This window comes from Columba livia, chromosome 5, assembly GCF_036013475.1.
Source record: "Columba livia isolate bColLiv1 breed racing homer chromosome 5, bColLiv1.pat.W.v2, whole genome shotgun sequence".
Taxonomy (NCBI): Eukaryota; Metazoa; Chordata; class Aves; order Columbiformes; family Columbidae; genus Columba; species Columba livia.
This window is the reverse complement of record NC_088606.1, coordinates 451,658-473,720: the sequence shown is the minus strand read 5'-3', so window position 1 is coordinate 473,720 and position 22,063 is coordinate 451,658. Positions and strand designations below refer to the sequence as shown.

Sequence of the window (22,063 nt, the reverse complement as noted above, 5' to 3'; positions counted from 1 at the left end):
CACTGGCACCGGCTGAGCACTGGGCACTGGCACTGGCACTGACACCGGCACTGGCACCGACTGAGCACTGGGCACTGGCACTGGCACTGGCACCAACTGAGCACTGGGCACTGGCACTGACACCGGCACTGGCACTGGCTGAGCACTGGGCACCGGCACCAGCACCAGCAAATTTTTAAAATGACAGAGAATAAAAAGTTTTCCAAAGAAAGAGTTCCTTTTCATAAATTAGAGACATTTAATTTGTTGTTTATGGATGTGGCTGTCATATACATATCCGTAGGTGTTCATTTGTCATTTGTATCACTTAATGGAGATTTAGCACTTTATAATCAGTGAGAACATTTTACTGCAAGTGTGCTGTTATGATGAGTTAATTAAGTATTCATTGTAATAACACTGATAATAACAAAGTTATTTTGTATTCATTTTTCACACTCGTATGTTCCTTATTTTCATAAGAGTACTATTTTAACTCATCATTGGATATCAGAAGTATAAAACTAAAAAAAACTTGTCACCTAGGCGTTTTCTTCTATTTAGTAACAGCTTATCACAGGGTGAAACAGCACTGGTGTGGTGTGCCGGAGAAGGTCCATTGTGCAGTACAACCCAGCACAGTGTAGTAAAGCCCTTCCCTCTGTGCCAAAGTGCCCGTTTATCTAAGGACGTGAGTGGAGTTACGGTTACACGGTGCAGGCAGGAGCTTCTCTGCATCACGACTGGCACAGGGTCACCAGCCCAAGCCACCCCTGCCTGGGCCTGCTCGCCGCAGCAGAGCCGGGAACACGGGACACCCACGGGGGTGGCAGCAGGGAGAGCAAAACAGGCCAAAATACCTGCTGAAACTGCTGGCAAGAGTAACGCGATTTATAATAGGAAAGGAAGGCACAGCTGGAGGGAAAGGAGCAGGAGAGGCATCTCCAGCCATCATAACTGAAGGCTGGTGGCGTGGTGTTTGTGCGCTTCTAGGGAGCAGCAGATGGAGAGGAGCTGGTGCAGCTAAATTTGTAGCTGTTTAGGCAGTCTGTGCATTTACTGAGCTGCATTTAAAATGTGTCTTTCACTTCACAGACCTCTGAAGAAGTGACCTGTACTTTGAGGTACGCACATCCCAGCCAGCCAGCGGCTGTGCCGGGGAAGGGGGAGCTGGGATCTGGGGAGCAATTCCTTCCCCAAAGGGCTGTGGGGCATTGGAACAGGCTGCCCAGGGCAGTGCTGGAGTCACCATCCCCGCAGGGCTGGACAGACGGACGTGAGGTTCTGAGGGACAGAGTTAGGTCATGGTTGGATGCACTGATCTTGAGGGGCTCTTCCAACCAAATTAACTACTCTCCTTCTCCGCAGCTCCTGGATTGCAGAGCCGCAGGTCAGCACAGCTGGTAAAGGCACCAAAGAGCAGCAGCTGGCAGCCGTGCCGACTGGATCACGAAGCATCTCTGAACTAACAGAAGAAAACGTAGGGGAAATGAAAGGAAAACGGGTGGAGAGGGAGAAAAAATATATTTAGTACAGGAGACAAGAAAAAAATGAAGCAAATAATGTAAATTCAGGGAAAAAAACTGACCACCATTTTGTCCTTTTACTTTTCACAGACTCCCATGGGCAGCGTGGAGAGGGGGACAGCAGAAGGAGGTGGGTGTTCTCAGGCTCTTCCACACAAAAAACTCTTCAATGTATTTTGGAATTCAGTCATAGCACAAGGAATCTAGATTAAAAATGATACCTTCTAGGCTGTTCCCATGAGGCCTCTTATTTTCTGTAAATCTCTGCTTTGAACAGTGAGGGTTGGGGCTGTGAGGATCCTCACCGGCACAGCCAGCCGAGCCAAAGCCAGACCTTTGCTCGCGCGGCTGGGACGGCTGGGGAGCCCCGGGGACCCTGTCCCTGTCCCTGTCCCCGTCCCACGTGGCTGCAGAGGTTGGGGACAGCAGGAGGTGAAATCCCGGGTGCTGGGGGCCCGGTGGGACCTGGGAGCCGGGCTGGCAGCAGGGACGACACGTGCGATGGAGCCGCGGCAGCCGTGCTGTGTGTTTGGTGCCCAGTCTGCTCCTCCTGTGTAAATGTTGGTACTGCTCACCGCGAGTTTGGCAGAGAGGATGTTGCAATGGCTCTGCTTAGGAGCTGCCTCCCGTTGGTCTCCGCACCCTACAAATAGCTCCCGTCTCACAGGGTGGCTGTCTTTGTCTCTGAAAATTGCTGGCAAGAACCACGGCCCTCAGAAATAATTTCTCTGCTAAATATGGATAAGAAAATAATGTAATATAAAAATATAATATTGGCTGACATTTACTTCTGACAAAACCAATCGAGAGTTTTCATGCTGGAACATTACATGATGTTAAACATTATAATTATTTACAGGATACAGATTCACTTGCACTGCGGAAAGTGCCCCAGTGCCAGAGGGCTGTTTGTTCACAGGACCATTAGATTCAACACGCAACTGTGAATCAGCGTCTGTAATTGAACCTGTGAGTGTTTTGATGGAAACAATAGCAAAACAACAACAAAACAGTGCTCACTGAGTGAAGAGCTTCCCGAGCATTACAGCTCCTTTTGCGGGAACTGGAAATGGTAAAACTCGCACATCAAGGAAAGATCCACATTTAGATTCGAGATTACTAACAGTACCAGCGAATATATTTAAAATATTGCTTGCTATTAGAATATTGTTTAATAATATTTAAATATTGTTATTATTGTAGAAAATATTTAGCTAATAATGTTGAAATATTATTAGCTGTAAGTAACAGTTCTTGTAGACTACCATGGTCACAACAGAATTAGGTGAAGGGTTTGTAATCTTGAAAGGTAATCTCTTGCTAGGCGAGGTCATGCCAGGAGGTCGGATATGAGTTGATTAACAAGCAAGATTACATTTTTTGACAAATTCTGCCTCATGTGCAATGTGATAATAATGACAATAAAAGCAAAACATCGCAGCCGTAACTTGCATTCGGTGAGCGGTGGCAGGAAGAGCTGCCCTGGCCCAGCAGGTCCCGGTTCCACATGGCTCCCCGGTGCCCGTGCTGAGGGGACACGCCACCCGACTCTCCCTTCTCTGGCTCTTGTCCACTCGTCCACAGCTCCGGGAGCGTCCTGCCCGCCAGCCGGTCCGGCCGCCGGTGTGCAGGGGGTGGTGCACGTGCAGATGTGCGGGTGGGGGCGCAGGCTCGCGGGAAAGCCGCCCACGGAGCAGCAGTGGGAACACCACGGTCAGCGCACACGCGGCGGGGCGGGGACGGGCAGAGCGGCGGTGCAGCGCAGCCCCGGCCCCGCCGGACACACAGCCATTAACCCTTGTTAATAACATATCCATTTCCAGCATGGTGTCAGACACAACTAAATAAGTACAACAGACAAGAACCAGAACTATCCGGCACACAGTTTTTACAGCGATGTCGAAAGACACAAATGGAAGAGGTAATATATTCAGAGAAGTGAGATTCCAGCAGAACCAAATGCTAATAATCACAAAATTAATTCCTTCAGTTAAAGATGAATATGCTGCTGGAACGTTTAATACAATGAACACCAGATAAAATTATTGTTCAATCCAATTAAATCTCAACAAGATTTTCTGAGGATGTGATGGCATTTATTGAATTTTCTCTAAACTTCTTATGCAAATCAGAGTTAGACCTGAGTGCAGGATGCTAATTCCGAGCTGTTGTAATGCTCTTAGGAGGAGAAAAAAGGGCTGAACTTTCCTTAAGGCACTGCTGGGCAGACGCCCCGCGGCCCTTGGGAGGGCACTGGGGCCGCTGCTCCCGCTGTCTGCACCGCAGCCCCTCTGGAGAACAGGAAATCTGGTTTGGGGCAAAAGCTTTCAGAAATGGTGCATCTCTTGCTCCTCAGCTCTGATGCCTCTCTGAATTACAAGTGTAATTCTCTTTGTCACGCGTTTAGCTGCCAGTTCACAGTTGGGCTTCATCAAAGACCACAGCTGGTCCATCACTGTTCATAGGTGTCTTTATCTTGCTATGAACAAATGTTTCTGAGCACAGATTGCGGATCAGTTTCAGAAGCAAAATCAGAGGTACCTGCACCTTGTACCAGTCTGACGGGTGAGAAACCAAAGTGTTATCTGTGTTAGAAACCAAAGAGCGCACCCCCTGCACTTCTGTGGGGCTTCTGGCAGTATTGGTCGCTCTCTGAGTTTTTATTACAGATACATCTGAAAGTCTGAAGCATAACTGTTAAATAGCATCTAGAAGGATCTCGTTGTAAATTATGTATTCAAAACATGATGCACTGAAAAATATAGAAATGTCCCCAGAAGGCGGTCCTAGGAAGAAGTCATACATTTAAATGTGAATCCAGAAAGCCTGTTTGAGCTATAAATTGCAATTTTGTTCCAAATAAAAGTATTTTCATACAAATATAGATGTTTTAACTTCCATGGAACAAGTGAAAATTCACTGAGATAAGCAGTGAGTGGGTAACCCAGATATGGTCAATACAAAAAGGAGCTTTTACAAATACAGGTGAAACACTGTTGAGTCAACACTTAACAGAGTCAAATTCCAATGGAATACAAGAAAAATGTCCTGCCATGAGACCTGGAGGTTTCAACAGGACAGCTGGTGGCTCCTCAGCACCGTCCTCACTCTGCACCCCGATTTGTGCCGACGGTCCGGTCACAGCCGGGTGCTCAGCCCAGGGGCCCAGGCCCAGCTCAGCTCCTGGCCCAGCTCGTCACGGCCACAGCCAGACCCGGCCGGGCTGGAAACGGGGCCGGAGCCCCTGGGAGGGTCTGGGACAGCGGGACTGTGACCGGAGCCCCCCTGAGCTCAGGGAGCGGCGGAGGAGACTTCCCGGGATGGAGCCTCCCTGCTCCGTGGGGAGGGATTATTTCTGGGGGGGAACCGAGGAGCCCTCGGCCCCCGGACATGGATTCTTTGTGCTGGGTGCCCGGTGAGAGCGGCTGCTCTGGGCGTGAGGGCTGCGGGCTGGGGGTCGTTGTTCTGTGTGCTGGGACGGACAATATCCCAGCAGGCACATGGAACCTGCCGTTTGGGAAATGCTGCCAGAGCGCTGATGGATTTTGGATAAACCCAGTTTCTAGCTGGTTCTCTGCTAAACAGCTCTGGTTGGAATAAAGTCTGTCTGGAGCTTATCGCCTGTCTGGGGTCCCTCTGCGACAGCAGCAAACGTGGCAGCTTTGGGTTACAAGTCCCAAGCAGTTGTAAAGAAAAGAAGGTGACATTTTCAGAAGGGGTTATCCTGACAGCTGTAGTTACAAAGGGCAGGACTGAACAGAGATAGTCCTGGGCTTTGCCATGCACACAAGGTAACACTGTAAAAGCCCTGCAGCTTACCTGCCTGGATGATAACACATGAAACCGTCTGTGGCACTCACCATTTTAGATATGAAATTCAGATACTAGCAGATCATACTGGCAGAGAAAACTAAATATTTGCAAAGGCATTTGGGAGCTGGAGCTGGAAGGTAGCTCTTCGGGAGGATGCTCTTGGCTGGCTGCATGCCCACACGGCGCTCAGAGGAGTTACTCCATGGATCTCAGGGTCTGATGGGACTTACCACATTATTTCAACAGCCATGGCAGAGAGGACTCTGACCTAAACCTGACAATGCTACGCAGAACGTTCAGCCGCCACGTGTGTGGTACAAATCACTGCACCTACATTAACGCAAGGTCCAGTGTGTCTTAGACACAGGAGAAGCATCAGTCACAAACTAAGTAAAAAAGATAGCAACAAAGATATAACTCCCAGCCCATTCTCAGCAACAAACAATCACACAGGGGTGGTGGTTAAGCATGAGCTTTGGTCAGATCTTCATTGGCCTGGCTCTGGGAGACCTGATGTGACTGGAACAGGAAGGGCACAGGACACGACAGACAGCAAGCAGAAAGGGACTCCTCAGCCCCGGGAGAGAGAGCCTGAAGCAAGGCAGTATCACCAGCGCGCTTCGAAAGAAACCCGCGCAGAAGCGTCAGTGCAGGTGGGAACAGCAATGTCGGCTCGTGGTGGCACAGCCACACAGGGCGTCCCCCCGCTTGCGGCGGTGTTTGCCTCTGCGTGTCAGCTATTGTCATCTGTACGTGCGGAGGTGCAGAGCGAAGCTGAAGCGGATGCTCTAGGGAGCGCATCCCGGGGAGCTGCGAACTGGCAGGGCTGTGCTGTGTGCCCTGAAAGCTGCACAAACCTCCTGGAAACTGAGGATTTTCTCCTCTGCAGCGCTGTAGAAGGACCAGATACAAAATGGAAAGAAGACATGTAGAGATAATACACCAGTTGCTACACTTAGTGATTTTTACAAATAAACTGGCAGAAATAGAGACAACAGTGATTCATTTGATCTTAAAAAGCCCCTCAAAAAGAAATTCAAAAGCCTTTCAGGAAAACAAGTTTTGTTGGTTAAATAAAATGTGCAAGGGAATTGTGAACCGGGGCTGTGAAACATCGAGGGACAGGAGACACGTGGATTCTGTCCCGTTGAGTGTGAAACAGGAACAGAGCTGAACGCAGAAAACCGGCAGTGCCTGAGAATGACCCAACAAGTGTCGGTGCAGTTGACAGCGGACACCGCAATCTGCTGGCAACTGGTTATTGAAGACAGCTTTTCCCAAAGAAGGACCAGGCACTGGCTGTGCAGTGAATCCCGCGTTTGGCCGGTTACAACACCAGAACACAGCAGAGCTGCCGGGGCGGGAGGGGAGGCTGTAGCTCCCCTGGGCGGGGTGGCAGCAGCGCAGGAGTCAGCGGCCAGACACACCGGAGCCGCCGCTCCGAGCTGCTAATTGCCCACAGCCAGCTCATTAACGGGCACCGGCACCAGCGCTGCCCCCGCTCCCGCAGCGCGGCCCGGCGGGAGCCCCGGGCGCGGGAGCCCCGGGCGCGGGACAGGAGCACCCAACACCCAACACCCCGGCGGGGCCGCCCGGGGCGGCTCCCGCTCAGCGCTGGATGCAGGAGTCACACCTGAGCCAGGTGAGCAGAACCCGAGCCCCACGGCCCCCTGCCCCCCCCGCACGGGCTGAGCCCATCGTGAGTCTGCTGCACCTCCCCACCCCTTGTGCTGTTTTCTTTGTCTCAAAGACATTAAAATGCTCTCGGTCTGTTTAAAAGACTGACACCCCCCAAAACAAACAACACTTGTTCTGCTTCTCACCCTAGTAGAAACAGAACAGGAAATTGCAAACTAAGCTGCTGTTTAAGTGTTGCTGGCTGAAATCTACCCCTCACCTTGGTCTTGCTGGGGACAGACCTGTGGCCAGAGCCGTGGGATAGTACAGGAGAGACAGGACCCGTGGGGTGTCCAGCGCCAAGCAGGGTGGTCACTATACCGATGCTTCCAGCCTCAGGACCTCTGAACACTGATTTTCCATATACATCTTTCACTGATGCTTGGAATATGTATTTTCTTTAATTAGGCAAGGTTATTTCCTAAAGGTTCCTTGTGAGGTGGTTATTTGAACGTTTCTTTGGTTTCGTGCCTGCAGCACAGACACGCTCTTGGTTGTAAACTCGAAAATCAATGAATGAGTCAGGCTGTGAAACGATGGCAAAGCGTTTGCTGACCATCGCGCCCCTTTACAGTCGGCGTTTCTCTTGCTGGTTGCTTTTTGTTGGGGTTTTTTACCCTCCAGTCAGGAATGTTTTGTTAGAGAAAGAAGGAATTCTCTTGCAGGGACGAACTGGTTTCCATTTACAGTAGAAGTACAGCAGAGTAGGTCAGAGGAAGGTGACATTTTCAGAACAGCAAGCGTCAGTTGACTGGAGGTTTAATGATCGCTTGCAGAGGAAGAAGCGCACGCTCTAAATCTGACCTTGGCTTAACAAACATCTACTTTCACAACTTGCTCATTGGAACTTGTGGAGCTGGAAGAGAAGCCATGTGTCATGCGCTAGATAGAAAGGACTTTATTGCAACCAGAGTGCAGGGTAAGGACAGATACTTTCATTACTGGGTGTGGGGGGAAGTTTTTAAAAGAGATAATGAACCATTCATTTCTTTAATTTTATTTTACATGCTATTATTTAACTTGTTGTATTATTTCAATTACCTCATCATTTTAAAATTGCTAAAGAGCAATTATGCATGTCCAGGCTTGCACCTATATCTATAAAGAAACATACTTTGCAAGGCCCTTATTCATCTAACATCTCTACAAAAATTCTATTTAGGTTTGATATTTAACAAAGTGTTTACCTGGAATCTAAATGAGCTGTGCACTTAAGTGTATTAAAAATACTAAGTTTGAAACGTTAAATGCAGACGAGGCTGAATCAGATTTGCTTTCTAATGTGTTCTCTGATGAGTTTTCTGTGAGTTTCGTCTTTTTGTGAGATTTTCATGGAAACCCAGTTTTCTTTAGCTCTGTTACAGGAAGAGAGAGCAAACAAACTATATTGCAAACCTTCTTTTCAAAGAGGTTTCCTGTGCATCCTGTTTTGCAGAAGCATCCTGAGGCAGGGAAACCCTCCTGCTCCTGGTGCTTCACGGGCGGGGGGAGACAGACCCTCTGCCCCCTGCCTCGGGTGCTGCCCCCTGCGTCTCCGAACCTTTTCCATTTCCTCTTTACACCACTTCATTTTGTGCAGCCTCTTTCATTTCTCTCCTTACGCTAAAGCTGCATTTACCCTTCCTGCTATCATGGACCCATTTTTCTGAATATTTGTATGTGTGCGAGGGAAGTGTTGGGTGTCCCCGGTGCCTGCCATGTGTCCCCGGTGTGGGGGACACGGCTGCTGGTGATGTCAGTGTGGGAAGAGATGGGGACAAACGGCTGCCTGGGACTGAGCCACAACCAGGCAGGAGGCAGGAGCTGCTTTGGGAAGCTTTGGTTCCAGACTCCCCCACCAGCGTCCTCGCTGCTGCCGTGATGGACGGGGGTCACAAAAGGGACAGGTTTGTAGGGAAGGGTAATGCACTTCATTAGAACAATGGCAATGGCCAGAAAAAATGGCTGAGCCTTCCAGCTCAATGTCGGCCTGCCAGGCCGGCTGAGCGATGCTGAGCGCGCGGTGAAGCACGGCAGCGCGTACGGCCGAGCGGGGAGGGCACCAGCGCGCGTCCCGCGGGACAAGGACGCCAGAGGAAGGCTGTTGTTCTCTTGGAGACTGACACGCGGACTGACAGACGTCCCTGTTGGTGCCAGCCTGCTCTGGGGCACCGGGCAGGGGACAGTGGCACTGGCACAGCAGCTGGCACATCCTTCCCACTTGTCCCAGCCCTGCTGCTGCCTCCTGCCCTGCAGCAGCCCCTGTGACCCCCCGGCTCCCACTGCGTCCTGTGGAGCCAATACAGCTCTAAAACACAGCAGAAAGTCATCCACCTGTTGTTATCTCAGTGGCTTCCAGCTGTGATGGACTGTCCCCTCATGCTGCCAGCCCTGGAGTCTGGCACGAGCGTCCCCCCCGGGCAGCATCCCCGGCAGCGAGCCCGGGGCAGCCCGTGTCCTTCCCAGGCTTTGAGAGACACACCCACAATGAACTTGTGTTTTCCTGGGTGAGAAAATGCCCCTCGCGTTTTGCGAAGAGCAGAGCTCCAAGCTGCCTTTTTCGGGTTTCCTCCAGCACCCAGGGGCAGAGCGTCTTTAAGAACCTGTTGAGTTCTGCTGGCGGTCTGGAAGCCCCTCCTGAGGAGGCGCTGCCGTGGTGCCGTCTGAGTCATGCTTAGGGGAGGGCTGGGAACAAAACCACACAATTGAAAATTACTGCCTTTGAAACCCCTGTGACGTTCATTGTGAGTTTTGGCTTTGGCAGGGTGATGGTGCTCAATTTATTTAATCAATCTAGCCAGCTATTAATTAATCTGTCTTGGAAAAGTCTAACGACATCCTCATATTAACTGAAAAAACACTTGATTGTCACAGCTGCATAAAATGAGAATATAAAGGAGAATTGGAAGATACATTATCCATGGGAAATTGTCCTTTCAGCAGAAGCAATAGCAAAATCCCTACAAATGTTCCAGGGAGATGTGAGACAGTAAAATATTTAAACCAGATAATAGAACCATAGAATCATTTTGGCTGGAAGAGACCCTCAGGATCGAGTCCACCCGTGACCTGACAACTCCAGCACCGAACCGCGTCCCCAAGAACCTCGTCTAAACGCCTTCTAAGCCCCTCCTGGGGTGGCGCCTCCAGCACTGCCCTGGGCAGCCTGTTCAATGCCCCACAGCCCTTTGGGGAAGAATCTTTTCCTACCATCCAATCCAAACCTCCCCTGGTACAACTTGGGGCCATTTCCTCTTGTCCTGTCACTTGCTACCTGGGAGAAGAGACCAACACCCTCCATGCTCCAACCTCCTAGGCAAGTAAAACTCAAAAAGAATATATATTGTCACCCTCAACATCCTCCATGACCTTTTCCAGCACTAGAGCTGTAAGCACAAGAGGTAGCAAGTGGCTGGTAGATTTTTTGGGGGGAAAAAAGAGTAATTCTGCAGCAGTTCTTGTCTATCTTTCCGCTGCAGAGTTCAAGATTAATGAATATGGCTCTGTCCTCCGAGCAGGACCTTCCTCAGAGCCCCCTGCACTGAAGGCTGCTCAGTGGAAGCGTCATTGACGCGGCCATTGGAGACGCAGTGACAGGAACCGCGTCCCCGCAGGGTCTGCCAGGGGAAGGCAATGGCCTCTTTGGTCACTGGGGCCTTCACGCTCTGCAGCTGTTGTTTTGAATGGGAACAAAATGATCAATAAGAAAATACAAAAGGGAGAGTGAACTGCATTAAGAAAAAAATTAAGATTTCTGAAAAAACCCACATGCAGAGAAAACTACTTTTGCTTGAGCTTTCAAATCAATGTTCTTCGACGTCTCCTACAGAACCAAGCCATCTGGCTTTTGCAAAGCAGCTATTAGCGTGCATAATGTTATAGGTTTTTCAAGTTTAACAAGTACAGTGAATCAAAAAGAAAAACAGATAGTTGTTATCTGAAATTACATGTATAATGTGTGTGCACAATCTGAGGGTAGCCCGCCATGAGCTGCGCCTCAAGACAGGGCATTCTTCAGGGATAACATTTCCATCCGTCTCTCATATACAAACGCACTTCAGAGAAGAGAACCACCATGTTCTACAGGGTTTTCTTCCCAGTCCCGCTGCTGTTTGTCCCTGCGGTAACCGCGGCAGTGGGGCCTCCAACCCAAACCGCTTTGTGCCCCAGGAGAGGAGAAGGATCACGTTCTTTGTGTATGGAGCTCTTGGCTTGGCCAGGCATCCGGGACTTCCACCTTCGTACGTGTGCTTTGTGGTTTCACACCGACCCCGTGCAGGTTATTTGTGTATTTGCGTATGTATTTCACGGTGTTTTGGGAGCCCTCGGGGCGGGGCTGACACCTGTCACACAGAGCAGGGGGTCATCTGGCCCGGAATCCACCAGGACGCTCAGAACGGGCTTGTTCCTTTTAACTAAGAAAACCGTTAAGGCTGTTTGCCTTAAGCTCTGGTTAATGGACTGCATGGATTATTTATTTATTTTTAAATGAACACGCTTTATTTCCCCAAAGTGCTGCTGTTGACTTTCTTTCCATGCTGCCATCTGGCTCCCCTGCCTCAAAGAGAGAGATAGGTGCCGTAGTGATAAATAAACAAACAAACAAATAAATAAAAATGCCTGATCTTTTGCAATTGGAGCATCACCCAAACATTTGTATATGATCGCGTTAAATTCAATAATTGTCTTGCTAATGCCTTTGAAATAAACAAGCGCAATTGTGCTAACAGCCTGCAGCGCTGATGGAGAATTACAGAATCAATCTCCCCGTGCGAGGGTCTCTCCCGCGGCTCCGCTCTGCGCCCTGGAGCCTCCCTCTCCGCGGGAGCGCCGTTACGGGCCGGGGACGCTCTCCCTGCCTTCTGCAGAGCACGGCTCGCGCGGGGCTCAGAGCTGCGGCCCCGCTGTCGCTCCTTTGCTTCCTCCCCTTTCCCCTTGGCACAGGCCACCTCTCAGCCTCCCGCACCAAATGGCGCTTCGCTTTCCGAACAAGATGAGGTGGTTTCCAGGCCGGGAGGGAGATGTTGAGCAGATCATTGCCAGGGCTGTGCCGTGGCCAACCCCCGGTGCTGAGGACAAGGGATGCTGCCCAATGCTGGGGGTCTGTTTGTGACCCCACAGAAACACGGACGAGGCTTCCAGGCAGTGGCACCTTTCCCCTTGCCGACTCACCATGAGGGGGTGACGAAGCTGTCAACAGGCTCAGGCAGCGTCTGGCCAACATAAACACACAAATCAGTCACACACTTCAAGATTTCACTGAGAAATCACTTCATTTCAGAATGAGAGCTTACTGCCTTTCCCACCCCAGGATAGGAGCCATAAAGCATGGAAAAAGTAGGTTACAGACAAGGATAATTGTTCTAAAGTACGTGGAAAAGCACAGATCCTTCAGGTAATTGCACAGCAGAAGGAAGCTTGCAATCCGTCATCCTCCTTCAAGCTGCAGAAGTTTTGCACATTTTCACTTCCAGTGTCAGGAAGACAGGTAATTTTGTGTATGGTACCTGTGAAACCAATTAGGACCACACGGGGCATCAAAACGTAGAGCAAGTGATACTGGAGTTGCTGACAGGCACTTTCTCTAAAAGCAATCCTTATAACTGGCTTGGGCACAAGGACAAGGGGACACAAGCACCATCATTTCCCTCCCTGAAGGCTGAGGAAGCCCAGCGGTCTGAGCCGGCCCACGGCTCCCTTGGGGACGCAGCGGTGCCGTGGGCGCTCAGCGTAGAGCCCTCCTGGCGCTCCTGCTCGGGCTTTGCAGCCCCGGAGGCTTTAGGGAGCCTACCGACCAAAAACACAGCAATTTTCAGTTCTGCTCTTTGTCAGCAAGACGAGTAGGCAAAGTGTCCTTGGGGTGCCCCCCAGGGGTGCCATCCCGGGAGCCCCGTGTTCCCAGACACGTGTCCTCAGCTGCTGTGGCCCCCAGCACTGCCTCTGGGGCCACATCCTTCCACGGACCCAGCAGTTCTGCAAGTTAATGTGCTGCCCACCGAGAGCACCGGCTTCTTTAATCTGGTGCAAATCTTTCTTGAGGAAAAGACATTTCACGGATGAGGACGTTTCAGAACAAGACCAAAATAAAGAAAGCACTTAACTGATGATAGAAGCTGTATATCTAGAAAGGAATTGTGTCTCAGGAGATGCCAAGCACTTTTGGTATCTGAACAAGTGATGTAACGCAGCTGGTGACCCTGGGACCGGTTGTGGGGCTGGAAGAACGTTGTGTCCCATCCCCACAGGTGCAGCAGGCTCTGCCCAGGATCCAGGCTGGGCTGAGGAGCCCAAAGCTCCATGAGGTCTTCTCATAAATCCAGCCCCTCAATATTGGCACCGCAAATAAAATGATGACAGCAAAAGTAAAACAAAATTGCCCTGTTACTTTGCTTTTCTGTAAGGTAGGCAAACAAAGCTTTAAAGGTTGTCGGAGGCATCATAAAGTCCTCTTCAACATGACTGACACCTTGTCTGGGAACTCCGCTTCCTAAATCATTAGGATGAGATTGCTCTACCAACCTTCGCTCAGCAGCTCTGGAGCTGCTTCTGTTCTCTGCGGCAGTGGGGAGCTGTATTTTCAACAGAGGAGCCAGGAACACACATCTCAAAGATTTATAGCAAAAGAGATCAGGGCAAATGCTTCAACACGCTCATTTGGTATGTGAGTGTGTTGCTTCTTGCTCTAATCGTTGTCTGAGTAAGGGGAAACTCTCATTCCTCTGGTCTGTAACAGTTCAAAGAGGGATTGGTTGTTAATCTTTTGCAGTTCAAATCTAATATTCCTGGTATTTTCTATTGATGAAATAAAGTCAAGCACAGTGAACTAGATCCGCTTTAACTGCCCCAATAGCCTTAACACAGAGTTGCTGGCCTGCAAAAAAAAACACACCAGCTGTCTGAGCCTATAAACTACTCTTAAAAGAGCTGCTGAATATTCCTACCGGGACTTTCTGGGTTTGTCTTCTTTTTATACTGGTGGCTATGAATCCTCCCCACACATGCGCGATTTGTACACAGGTCCTTAGACGTACCCGCTGAGACTCACGGACTCGGGTCCCTGCATCTTGACTTAGTTTTTTTTATGACTCTGACAGATCGTCTCCGTTCCTGGCCAGGCTGGGAGGCCATGGGGTGGCAGAGCAGTGGCGGTGTGTCCCATGGCGATGGGGATGAGGATGGGGTGGGATGGGATGGCGGTGGCGATGGGGATGGTGATGGGGATGGGGATGCCCTGCCCAGGGACAGGCAGTGCCGAGGGCATTGCCGCTGGGGCTGTGTCCCACGGGTGCAGAGAGCAGATCTATTGTCAGGCAAAGAGGAAAATCGCTGGCTCAGGTCCTTTCTTAACTACTTTTTCTTCTGCTTCTGGTCTCAGGCAACATTTGGAGGTTATTGCAGCAAATCAAAGAGGGAAATCACTCACCCTGCTCCTCTTCCCTGCCGTGGGGTATGGTCAGACCAGACACAGCCCGGCTCCTTCTCCAGGTGTTGCCTGCACTGCTCTTCAGGAGGTCATTTTCCACCAGTGCCAGCGATGACGACCAGCAGCACCACGGCCATTAGGGAGGGAGGTCCCTGCGAGCCCCGCGGTGCCATTCCCGGGCACTGGGCTGAGCCCCCGCACACCTGGGCACAGGGGGCTCCTCAGCCCGGCCAGCGCAGGGACCTGAGACAAGAACCAGGGACAGGGACCAGGGACAGGGACCTGCTGATGCTGTTACCCACAGCTGCCCTGCTCAGGAACACAACCAAACATTCAGCCTCACAGAACAATTTACAGAGGTGTAATGTGATCAGCCAGATCAAGGTCCATAATGCCAAAAATGCCCCCCTTTCAGAAAAATAAGTGAAGAACAGATCATGACTGTCCATCACAGCTGCAGTTTAGAGCGTAGCTGCAGCTTTTCTGGCACTAGGCTGCCAACAGCCCGTTCCTGGAGACAAAGACCCTGTCCCAGGGATTCCATCACACCTGCCCCAAGCGCAGCTGCCCAGAGACCCCTGACCCGCTGCTGCCGTAGCGGCTGCGATTCATTTCTGTGACACTTCACTTGTGGGGAGTCTGAGACGTTCGCCTGCGCTCCATCAGTTGTTAGTTACAGATGTCATGTTTCTGCCTCAAACAAGGCATTCTGACTTTTCATAGACTAACAGCGGCTTTTTTCCTCACCTTTTATTGATTTATAGGATTCATATTAAATATGATAGTTGCAATAATTCACCAGTAGTCTATTATTATTATATACAAAAATCTACAAATAAAATGTAAATGTGCAAATTTGCTACTGTTATTTCCATCTGAAAATGTTTTCAATACTCTTTTAATGGATTATTTCACATTTTCTCCTGTCCTTAATAGCTATGTTATGCAATAAGCCATGTAGGTTTGTTTGCTTGCCTATATAATTTACCTTTGCTTTTTAAATCAGTGTTTCTTAGAAATGTTTTTCGTGCTTTCTAAACTTATCTGTACAGCCTGTCTTTAAATAAAATATAAGTCAGAGGTAAAAGTATAGGGATCATCACCTTTACAAGGAGACTAAAACCCTGCAGCTAGATTTTAACCTTTTAGTTTTGTACAGTGCTCTTTCTCACTGTAAACACTTGCTTAAGTATCTTAGTAATGGACCAGATGATTGCCCTTGTCTGGAGAAACAGGAGAAGAATTACAGTGGGTCCTTGCAGAAGAAGATGGGATTTCAGGCCTCTGGGACCGCAGGCGTTTTTGCTCCGTGTTATAAAGATTCAGTGCCCTGCACAGCAGCCAACATTTGCTGTTACACTGGGGACACAAGGCACTCACACACTTAAAAGCATTTATCAGCCGGTTCCCGGGGTCAGGTACTCCAAGCTGCAAACCTGAGAGCCCCAGCTAAACGCGCAGCAAACTGCCCCCCGTCAAAGACGAAGGGAGAGGGAAGGCCCAGGAGCAGCGCCAGGAATCAGCAAATAAAACGTGTGTGACACAGAATTATAGAATCCCGGAGTAGCTGGGTTGGAGGGGACCTTCCAAGGTTGTCTGGTCCAACCCCCCTGCACTCTGCATCTAGTACGAAAAGCAGATCTAAAATTGAGATAGTTATGCTCTAAAAGATCAGAAGATACGTTTCAGAGCACTAATTACTTAGTGTGATTTACTTACGGCTCATCAGCATACTTTGTTGGTTTGGTTTTTTTCTTCTGGAAAACATTGCAGTTCTTATTGTTTTCAAAACCGTGAGCCAGAGCAGCTTTCCCTGCCAAACAAACAGGTGAGATCAGATCCAAATAACTCCATCAGCTTCACAGGGAACATGAGCATCCTTTCACTTGTGCATATTGAAGCTACAGCACAAGCCCCCAAAGTGCCCTGTAAGATGAGATCTGGCCAAATAGTGGGGGGGAAGTGACAAATAATGGATTAAAGGAATACTGACCTTTTATCGGATCCATTTGTTGCAGACATTCCAGTGTCTGAGTCCTGGCTGAGATACGAAGTCACACATGGTCAGATAAAACGTAGCAAATTCTTGAGAAAGCATCTACAACAAATTATTTTGTTTGGCCTGAGTTTCATATGTTATCCTAAGAGTTTACCTCTAGAAAGGAAAAGATAGGCTGAGACTACTACAGCTCTAAATAAATAACAATGATAATTCCCATTTAACACGGTTAACAGTTTCCCAGCTAGATTGGGTCTTTTCCTCCCTTTTCAGTCCCTGCATCAAAGCTCCTTTCTAGTACCCACACAGGGCAAGGAGAAGAATGATAGGAAGATGAGCCCCACCTGCGGTGGTGTGCGCTCCTGCACCTGGGGACTGGAAGTTACAGCCCCGCCTGAGCCGGGACGCGGAGTGGAGTGGAGCAGCGGCTGCCGCGCCGGGGTGTCCCTGTGCCCAGCTGGGGGCACCGCGGGGACGCTCGGGTGCGACACGTCGGACCCCCAGGGCGGGGGGAGCCCTGGGGTGCAGGTAACCGGGCTGGGGAGGGACCCCCAGAGCCCGCACTGCGCCGGGCAGAGCGCGGACACGGGAGGGGGCGCAGGGCGGGAACGGGCCCTTGTCACCCGCGGGACAGCAGCGGGTGTGCGACCTGACTGCAGACCAGCTCCCGAACTCCGCCACCTCCGCTCGCATCTCTGCGAATCACGCGAACGTCATCGCGTATGCGCTTTAACGGGAGCAGCGTATGCGCTTTAACGGGAGCAGCGTCCCGGGCTCCGAGCAGCCCGCCCGCCCCGGAGCGCGCGGCGGGTGGCACGGCGGCGGCGCCGTCCCTGCGTGCGGTCCCGTCCCGTCCCGCGCCCGCAGCGGCCGCCCGCAGAGGAGACCAGCTGCTCGGGGAGGATCCAGTGCAGGTTCTGGGAATGCTGATCATTCTTTTGCCACAAAAAATTTCGGATCAGTTTCTCAGCTTCTCAAATTAAAAAGGAAACAATAATATAGTTTTCTGTCCCTTTAGGAAGGTGACATGGGAAATGAGTGGTGCAGGTTTCCTTCTTGCAGGGAGCCTCCCTGCAGGTTCCTCTGAAGAGACGGAAGCACAGCATCTGACCCCGGGGCAGCAGCCTGGAGTGGGGAGGGCGACCTGCCATGAACACCCCGAGACGCGGCTTAGCACATTTAAACCCCACATCCAGCTGTAATCATTTGCTTCCAAAGAAGTCCGTCCCTGTCCTGTGACTTTACCTCCCCGGGGCAGTTTATATATATAGCAGGGTGCTCCTGTAATGGAAAGCCACGCGTGGTGAGGCGGCGTGCCAGCTGCACAGGCTATTGATTTTTCCTTTTGTTACAAGTCCATTTGGTAAGTGTGAACTCCGAGCCTGCGGGGCGGGTGAGAGGACTGCGCATCCTTCACGCGTGGTCACGTCTGCCTGAACCGCCACTGAGCCGGGAGCGTGGGGTTTATATTTAGTTCATGTGTTTGTCACGCAGAGCTGCCCTGCGGGATCCACGTGCCGAGAGCAGCGAGCAGAGCGGGGACGGGCCACCAGCAAAGTGGAAAGGGTGACCAGGAGGCATCTGTGCTGCTGCCCTTGTGTTTGCAGGACACTGTCTTAGAGGCATTTCATGAAGGCGTCAAGAACGTCAGCTTATGGGGTAATGAAGCAAATCACCGTGCAGACTTACCTGAAATGGCAGTTCCGCTGCCGGTAACGAAGAGCACATCAGCACGAGGCTCACCCGGTCACAGTTTACAAGTCACCACTGAGGCCCACAGTGAGCAAACACAGAAACGTTCGTTCGGCTGCCCTCATCAAACCTCCAGGAAGATTTGTTCTCCTTGGCAGATTCAGAAGGCAGAGGCACCCGCAGCCAGCCGCACGCCTCCTCAGGAGGGTGTCAGTGGCTCACCCGAGTTTCTCTTCCCTGTGGAGCAGAGGGAAAGCACAGAGGGAAAGTGACACTCCAGCTTTCCTGTCCCGGACAGTGGCTTTGGCTTCGCAGGAGGAGGGACACCGCCTCCCTCTCCAGGATGGAATCAAGGCAATAATTGCCACGTACAATGCTTGGAAACGAGGTAGCCCGGGAAACTGTGTCTCATTAAATACTTCTCAAGCTTCAGATCTTTCTCTGCTCCCTGGTGTGTCCTTGTCCATAGCTAAAGGATAATCAATTCAATTCAACATACATTCATGTCTGGTTGGAGTGTCTTCTTCTGTACCAGCTCTCTCCCAAGTGACTTTATAAAATGGAAGACTACAAGCACAGAGCCGTGAAGAATCATAGGAGAGAGCACAATAAATACTTGTTTAGGAGATAAAGGCATTAAATTGGGTGAGAAATCACAGAAGTGGAGGGACACAAGGAGTATCTGTGCCCAGGACAACCTGCAGAGCAAGGGCATCAAACTCATTTTCACGGGGGGAACTTCAGCCTCGCTGTTGCCTTCAAAGGGCAGAATGTCATTTTAGGACTGTGTAAATGTGGGAGTAGTTACAAGCACAGCTTGTCCCAGGCCACGGACTCTGTACTGAGCTGCAAGGTCTCGGCACCAACGCTTGTCCCAGAAGACTTCCAAGACGTTAATCCTACAAAGGTTTGATTGTAATAGGGGGAGGAAAGTGTGTTTCAAGTTAAAGAATAAGTAAATTTAGGGGAAGGAACCATGCATGAGTTATTACAAAAAGGTCAAAAGGAATATGTGTTGGCAGGCGTGGGACACGGGGAGCCGGAGCCCAGCACAGCACTGAGGTGCCCTGTGGAGGGGCCAGCGCGAGCGGGGACCTGTGACAGGACAGGCCTCTGGGCTGCTCCTCTTATTCACAGATGAATAAACACGGAAAGCGCCAGCTTCAAACCTCACAGCAAACTTACTGAGTCGAGATACACATCCAGGAAGGCAATAAAAAAACCCAACGCTGGAAGCTTGTGCAGGTCATAAGGCCGTGCTGGAGGAGAGGTAGTCATGGAAATAACGGTGAAAAAGAGCCTTGTGGAGATGCTAATAGATTTTTCCTGGAGGCTGTTGCAGGTATCAGGACAAGCCAACTCCTGAAAGAACCTTGGACACCAGAGTGGCCTACAGAGCGGGATGGGGACTTGGGATGGGCAGAGGAGACCCCACCACGGCAAGGAGACCACACCATGGCCGGGCAGAGCCCACCACGCGGGCTGGGGGAAGTGAAAGGTGGCTTCTCTGCAGCTTTCTGAGATGGAGAAGGTAAGAAATGAGATTTAAATGAAGGATGTTTATGGTCACACAGAAATATGCATACAGGAGCGATTCTGAGCAGCACACCCCAGACAGACAGACAGACACCTCCCTTGCTTGGTTCCATGCGCCAGGGGAGATGTACAGGTCACAGGCACAAACCCCAGAAAGCCCATTCACAAAAGCCATTTACGCTTCTTGCAAAAAAAGCCTGTTCATTGTGTTGGAAAACTCCTTTTCTATAACTTCCTATTTCATCAGTAGTATTGATACTTTGACGTGCATTATCCTGCATAGCTGCACAACTATCTGGTGTTAATTTCAGAAATTGTCCTAATGATTTCACAAGCAAATCATCAATATACTGATCATTTTATGAAAAAAGAGGGAACATCTGAACTTATTTGTAATTTGCCATTAGATCATATTACCCTGAACTAGGTATGTGTGGAGGATTCCTCAGTAAAAGGGAGTGAGGCTTTTTCCAGTGTTGATTCTTACTATTATTTTATTTTTAGAGTTAGTAGTAAATACAAACAACCCACTAATGATAAATAAAAATATCACCTGAAATGTGCTATATTTGTTTTTCAATATGAAAGTCTTAAATATCAATTTATTCTCCTGTCTTTTGGGTGCTTTTTCTTTGTCAGTTGCCTTTGAAACACAGAAGAAAAAGACATTGTAAGCAGCAAATCACCACACTTATCTCCGCAACAAGAAATGTGTGCGCTGGAGCCGCCACGTCCGTCAAACGTGAGAACTCATGTCCCGCGTATTCACCGCGCAGACGCTGGTCATCACAGACAGGTCATTGCGGGGGTGTTGGGACCTGCAGCTGGGGCAGGGGCACGGGCGGGGACACGGACACGGACAGAGGCAGGGGCACGGGCAGGGACATGGGAGGGGACACGGAGGGGCTGCTTCCGGGGCTGCTCCCGGCGCTGCTCCGGGCATCCGCACGGTCTGCAGACGCTCGTCCAGCAGGGCCGGGCGCCCCTGTGGGAGCCGCTGCCGGTCTCACCGCTGGTGCGTGGGGCACGGCGGAATAATGAATACAGTTTGTAACAGCGTAAGGGGGGAGCTGGCTGATTTCAAACGAATGAAGTGCTGCAGGGGTATTCAAATAAGGAAAAGTATTGCTCCCTGAAGCAGCCCAGCACTTCACAGGGTAACAGAAACCTCTCAGTGCCCTCCGGTTTGTGCATCAATCCGGGATAGTCGGTCACCAGCTGCAGGTTTGCAGGGAGAGAGAAAGGAAGAACAGCTTGTGTTCTTCCTCCAGGAAAGTGGAAAGCTCTAGAAACAGCCTGTCTCCTGCAACAGCGCTCAGCGTGGTACATGGCTCAGGTGCAATTAAAGCAAAAACTGGCACAGGTCTCCTGGGCTTTCCATTGCGCACCTTCCAAAAAGTCACATCCTGAGCATTCTCACTCTGGTTTTAAACATTCTCTTTCTCATAGCTAGATGGAAATCACTGCTGGTTTCAGTGACATCTTCGTTATGTGTGAAATTCACCCTTTCCTACCCCACTCTGATTAGCAGCGAAAGCAAACCCTGGCAGGGGTGGCGAAGGCTGGGAAGCAGCACTGCAGGGCTGTGTCCTCACCCAGGAGAACGTTTCAGATCCTTCCGAGGTGGGTAAGAATTGTAAACAATATTGACCTTTTCAGTTGAAAGGGGCAACTGAGGTATTTGTATTTTTTACCTTATGAATAGTTCCATACAAAGTCTGTTTACAGATACCTTTTTCATTACTTCAATCTCCATTAGAAAGTGTTTCTTTAAAGCACGCTGGAGAACATTTGGGTTCCTCTTTTATCTTTTCTGCTCTTGTCAATCTTTTCCAAATCCTCTGGGTTTCAATTAGCAGCCCAGGGAAACCCCGGGAGCTCCTGCATTACAAAGTGACGGAGTGCTGTGCAGCCCTCGGTGCCTCCTGAATAATTCACAGAGCTCTGTAGGGCAGGCCGGGATTTCAAACGAACATTATGGACAGGCTTCCCCAAACTTCTCATGCTGCAGGTGGAAATCTTACACACAGGGAATGGGCACCTACGTGTATTTAGACAGATAGGCCTGTACTGACATGTTTGGGAGCAATATTTACCTGTATATTTATATAACGCTGAAATAAACACAACTTCTTGTATTTATTTACATAAGAGTACTTACAGACATTCTTGTCAAACCGTTTCAGTTCTTAAATGTATTTTCTGCTAACTTTTAGTAAGATTCAGATAAAGCAAGTGCACCTGGAGCGGTTTTGGTATTTGCCAAGTGCAATTAAACCCAGAGCTGCCCCTGTGCACTCACCAGAGCTGCCCAGAGCGGGCATCACTTTATACAAAATCATCTCCCACGCGTGTCCAGAGACGGATGCACGTGCCCAGCTGGACTGTTAAACGTCACATCACGGAACATTAGAGGTCACCTATAAAGGTCATTTTTTG

General features: G+C 50.1%; 2 long non-coding RNA genes across 2 annotated transcripts; one reads left to right on the top strand and one right to left on the bottom strand.

The window, feature by feature from the left end:
* The first annotated feature begins 6,704 nt into the window (after positions 1 to 6,704).
* Positions 6,705 to 15,252, top strand: LOC135579498 (uncharacterized). Its single transcript, XR_010472660.1, has 2 exons — positions 6,705 to 6,960; positions 14,350 to 15,252. It is a non-coding gene; the product is annotated as an uncharacterized LOC135579498 (long non-coding RNA).
* On the bottom strand, positions 12,229 to 16,497 carry LOC110360630 (uncharacterized). The gene is made up of 2 exons (XR_002416667.2): positions 16,391 to 16,497; positions 12,229 to 16,210 (listed from the first exon to the last, which is right to left on the bottom strand). It is a non-coding gene; the product is annotated as an uncharacterized LOC110360630 (long non-coding RNA).
* Between the last annotated feature and the right edge of the window lie 5,566 nt (positions 16,498 to 22,063).